Genomic DNA, 6,000 nt, shown 5'->3' on the forward strand with positions numbered 1-6,000 from the left:
TCAATTGTGATGAAGTGGATGACAGTGTTAACCAATAGATGACGGCAGATGGGTTGCTGCTCAAGGCACGACCGCTAGATGATTATAGGAGCTGAGGCCTCTCCTGGTACGGCCCACGCCATCACCTCACTGACATAGAGGATCCACTACCTGTGTCATCCCTGCATACCACTCCGGATCCTGACAGTAGATCCGGCCATGGATCCCGCTGAGGTCCCGCTGCCCAGTGTCTCTGACCTAACCTCCGTGGTCGCCCAGCAATCTCAGCAGATCGCGCTACAAGGACAACAGCTGACTCAGTTGACTGCTATGCTACAACAGCGTCTGCCTCAACAACAGCAACCATCTCCCCCGCCAGCTCCTGCATCACCTCCGCAGCGAGTGGCCGCTCCCAAACTCCGCCTGTCCCTACCTGACAAGTTTGATGGGGACTCTTAACTGTGCCGTGGGTTCCTGTCCCAGTGTTCCCTACACCTGGAGATGATGTCAGACCAATTTCCTACAGAACGGTCTAAGGTGGTGTTAGTGATCAGCCTGCTGTCTGGAAAGGCTTTGTCCTGGGCCACACCACTTGGGACCGCAACGATCCTGCCACTGCTACTATCCAGTACTTCTTCTCAGAAGTACGCAGTGTCTTTGAGGAGCCAGTCCGGGCTTCCTCAGCCGAGACAGCCCTATTGAATCTTGTCCAAGGGAGTTCTTCAGTGGGCGAATACACCATTCAGTTCCGCACCCTCGCCTCTGAGCTAGCTTGGAACAATGAGGCCCTCTGCGCGACCATCAAGAAAGGTTTATCCAGCCACATCAAAGATGTTCTGGCCGCACGAGAGATTCCTGCTACTCTGTCTGAACTCATCCATTTAGCCACCCGTATTGACATTCGTTTTTCAGAAAGACGGCAGGAGCTTCGCCAGGAAAAGGATCTTGTTCGCACCAGGCAGTTTCCTCGCTCGGCACCTCTCTTCCAGTCTCCTTTGCAACCAGTTCCTGTGCCTTCCACCGAGGAGGCTATGCAAGAGGATCGGTCTCGCCTGACCCAACAAGAGAGGACTCGCCGCAGGAACGAAGATTTGTGCCTGTACTGTGCTAGTACCGAACTGAAGGACTGTCCTATTCATCCTCCGCGTCAGGGAAAACGCATGCACCTGGTTAACATGGGAGAGGCGTTACCAGATGTGAATCCTTCCTCTCCACGACTGACTTTACCTGTGCGGATTTCTCTACCCGCAAATATGAATTCTTCCTTCTTCACTGTGGCCTTCCTGGATTCAGGTTCAGCAGGAAACTTAATTGAAGCCTCACTCATCAACAGATTCAATATTCCTGTTACCCGTCTCGTCAAACCTCTCTTTATCTCTTCTGTGAACGGAGAAAGACTGGTCTGCACCGTGCGTTACCGCACTGAACCTTTGCTCATGAGCATCGGAGTTCTCCACCATGAAAATATTGAATTTTTTGTTTTGCCCAACTGTACATCTGAAATTCTCCTTGGCTTACCCTGGCTCCAGCATCACGCACCTACCCTCGACTGGACCACTGGGGACATTAAAAGTTGGGGATCTTCCTGCCACAAGCATTGTTTCAAGTCTGCTCCCTCCTGCCAAGTGTCCACCACTACACCACTGCCAGGTCTTCCTTTTCTGATGTGTTTTGTAAAAAGCAAGCAGAGGTCTTACCTCCTCACAGACCCTACGACTGCCCTATTGACTTGCTTCCAGGAACCTCACTGCCCCATAGCAGGATCTACCCACTTTCTGCTCCAGAGACTCAAGCCATGACCGAGTACATACAAGAAAATCTTAAATGGGCACTGTCACCAACTTTATTTTTTTAATATGTTGTAGTACTTATGTACTACAACATATCTACATATCTCTAATATACTTTTATTATTTTTTTTTTCATTAAAAAGGTTTAATTTACATTTAAAAATCGGCTACTGAAAAAGGACTGATTTTGGAGTGGCAATCAGTCCTTTTTCAGTTAGGCTGCACTCGCTCCCTGCCTGTCAATCAGACAGGCGGGAGCGAGCGCATTGGCTCCCCGGCCACTGGCTGGGAGGCCACTCCTCCCGCACATCGCCGCCTCGTTGCCGCCGCTGTCCCTGCACGCCCGCTGCCAGACTCTGCAGTAACTGCAAGTGTAATGAGGGAACGGGTATGCGGGGCGGGGGGGGGGGAGGAGGGAATGGGCTAGTGCCGTAGCGGGGGGGGGGGGGGGGGATAGCAAAAAAAAATATAGGATGGTGGGAGCTACCCTTTAAAAGAGGATTTATCTGGAAGTCTTCTTCCCCCGCTGGAGCAGAATTCTTCTTTGTTGCCAAAAAAGACGGATCTCTGCACCCATGCATTGACTACCGCGGTCTTAATAAAATCACTGTGAAAAGCCGCTATCCTCTCCCACTTATCTCAGAACTCTTTGACCGGTTGCGCGGAGCAAAAATTTTCACCAAAATAGATCTAAGGGGCACATATAACCTCATTCGAATTCGTGAGGGCGACGAGTGGAAAACCGCATTCAACACTAGAGATGGACACTTTGAATATCTCGTCATCTGTGCAATGCCCCTGCTGTTTTTCAAGATTTTGTTTATGAAATCTTTCGGGATTTGCTGTATACCAGCGTGGTAGTCTACTTGGATGACATCCTAATGTATTCTTCCAACCTGGAAGAACATCGTCTCCATGTCCGTCAAGTGCTTCAGCGCCTATGTCAAAATCATCTTTACGCCAAAATTGAGAAATGTCTTTTTGAGCACAGCAGTCTACCCTTCCTGGGATACATTGTGTCCGGTCAAGGCCTTCAAATGGACCCTGATAAGCTATCTGTGGTAATAGATTGGCCACGTCCCACTGCCCTGCGAGCCATCCAAAGATTTCTCGGATTTGCAAATTATTACCGTCAATTCATTCCCCACTTCTCCACCATCGTTGCTCCTATGGTAGCACTGACCAAGAAAATTGCTAATCCAAAATCCTGGCCACCACAGGCGGAGGAAGCCTTTAACCACCTCAAAGCCGCCTTCTCCTCTGTTCCAGTCTTGTCCAGACCAGATCCTCTGAAGCCCTTCTTCCTTGAGGTTGATGCCTCCTCAGTCGGAGCTGTTCTTCTACAAAAAAACACTAAAGGAAAAAATATCACTTGCGGATTTTTCTCCAAAATTTTTTCTCCTCCTGAAAAAAACTATTCCATAGGAGACCGTGAACTATTGGATATTAAATTGGCACTTGAAGAGTGGAGACATCTTCTGGAAGGATCCCTTCATCCCATCACCATCTACACTGATCACAAAAATTTGTCTTATCTTCAAACCGCCCGGCGGTTAAATTCTCGCCAGGCTAGATGGTCGTTGTTTTTTGCCCGTTTCAACTTTCAAATCCATTTTCGTCCTGCAGACAAGAATGTCAGGGCTGACGCTCTATCACGTTCCACCGATGCCTCAGAAGCCGAGACCCTTCCTCAGCACATCATACCTCCTGAGTGTTTGATCTCTTCTGCTCCTGCTTCTCTGGTGCCAGTTCCTCCTGGTAAAACTTATGTCCCTCCACGTCTTTGCCTCCGAATCCTCAAATGGGGCCATTCCTCCCATCTGGCTGGTCCCGCTGGAATAAAAAAATCTATACAGTTGATTGCCAGACATTATTGGTGGTCCACCCTGGAAAAAGATGTTACCGATTTCGTACGAGCCTGTACAGTGTGTGCACGAAACAAGACCCCACGTCAGAAGCCTGCAGGTCTTCTCCTTCCTCTGCCGGTGCCTGAACAGCCTTGGTCCCACATAGCCATCACTGACCTTCCTTTATCTCATGGCAACACTGTCATCTGGGTGGTCGTTAATCGTTTTTCCAAAATGGCTCATTTTGTCCCACTTCATGGCCTTCTGCGCCACAGTTGGCGAAGCACTTTTTTCTGCAGATTTTTCGTCTCCACGGGCTTCCCACGCATATCGTCTCTGATAGAGGCGTTCAATTTATCTAAAAATTTTAGAGAGCACTCTGCTCTGAATTAAAGATCAAATTGAATTTCTTGTCCGCCTATCACCCTCAATCCAACGGACAAGTGGAGAGAGTGAACCAAATTCTTGGTGACTACCTGCGACATTTTGTCTCCTCCCGCCAAGATGATTGGTTTGACCTGCTGCCCTGGGCCGAATTCTCGTACAATTTCAAGAATTCGGAGTCTTCCGCTAAATCTCCATTCTTTGTAGTGTACGGCATTCCCACTTCATCTGGAGTTCCTGCCGTAGATGAATTAACTCAGGACTTCTCATCTATCTGGAGGGAGACTCAAAAGTCGCTCTCACTAGCCTCGTCTCGCATGAAGAGACATGCGGATAAGAAGAGAAGAGCTCCTCCTGTTTTTGCCCCTGGTGACAAAGTATGGCTGTCTGCCAAATACATTCGGTTCCGGGTCCCTAGCTACAAGCTGGGTCCTCGTTACCTCGGGCCTTTTAAGATCAAGAATCAAATCAATTCCGTTTCCTACACGCTCCATCTTCCTTCTTCTCTTCGCATTCCTAACTCTTTCCATGTTTCTCTTCTCAAACCTCTCATACTTAATCGTTATTCCCCCAAGGTCACCGCTCCTGCTCCTGTCACTGGGTCCTCTGATGTCTTCTCGGTGAAAGAGATCCTCGCCTCCAAGGTCATCCGAGGTAAAAAAAAAATTCTTGTTGTTTGGTAGAATTGTGGCCCCGAAGAGAGGTCTTGGGAACCTGAAGCCAATATCCTGGACAAGGAACTCATTTATACATTTTTGGGTTCTAAAAAGAGGGGTAGACCCAAGAGGGGTAGACCCTGACTCGCTGACCGGGATCGCTGCTCTGAGTCCCCCGGCGGGGATGCGATCCGCGTGCGGCGGGACGTGCTTGCCCGCTGGTCACATTGCATTCTGCTCTCCTGCCCCGTCCTCCTTCTGTCCCGTCCCAGCGTGCGCGGCCCCGCTCTCTAGGGTGCGCACGCGCCGGCTCTCTGAAATTTAAAGGGCCAGTGCACCACTAATTGGTGCCTGGCCCAATCTAGTGCAATCACCTCCATTCCTATAAAATCCCACTTCCCCTTCCTGTCCTCGCCGGATCTTGTTGCCTTGTGCCAGTGAAAGCGTTCCCATGTGTCCATTGCCTGTTAATCCAGACCCTTGCCTTTGCCCTTGACTATGAACCGTTGCCGCCTGCCCTGACCTTCTGCTATGTCTGACCTTGCCTTTTGCCTAGTTGTTGTGTACTGTGCCTGACTCAACAGTCAGTGAGGTTGAGTCGCTATTGAGTGGAACGACCCGGGGGTTACCTGCCGCGGCAAGTCCATCCCGCCTTGCGGCAGGCTCTGGTGAAAACCAGTAACCCCTTAGATTCCGTTCCCCTGGTATGGCCCACGCCATCACCTCACTGACATAGAGGATCCACTACCTGTGTCATCCCTGCATACCACTCAGGATCCTGACACTTTTGTTTGTTCTTTCACAGTATGTAGGCCCTTGACAGATTACAAAATAGTACACTACTTAGATGGTATGCACTGATGAGGGCAGACAGATGCGCTACAGTACGCCTAGAAACTCTGTATTTGTGTAAAACACCAGCAGGGGATTACTTTTGTCTGTCCTTTGACAGTGTGTAGGCCCTTGACAGATTAATAGGTACATGTATGTGTATGAGGCAACACACAGCTATCTGCCCCTCTCTGTAATACAATGCTGAAGAAAGTAACTGGGAGGTTAATGCCTGAAGCTGCAGTAAAAATAATTTTCAGTGAAAAAAACAATGCTCTCCGTGACTAGGAGGATGTTAAACGCTGCTGGACTGTACTTTTCTCTGCTGTAACACACACACAGGCTCTGCATCCTATGATCCTTCTGCAGTATAATGAATGAAGTGGCTGGCCACAATATGGCTTTGGCACTTTCGGATAATGTCAGCCTCCTTCCTCTCCAATAGCATCTTCTTTACTGTCTGATACATACCAGGCGCTACCGGGCGATGTCTTTCTTTAATCGGGGGACTAT

Source organism: Hyla sarda, chromosome 1 (genome assembly GCF_029499605.1).
Source record: "Hyla sarda isolate aHylSar1 chromosome 1, aHylSar1.hap1, whole genome shotgun sequence".
Taxonomy (NCBI): domain Eukaryota; kingdom Metazoa; phylum Chordata; class Amphibia; order Anura; family Hylidae; genus Hyla; species Hyla sarda.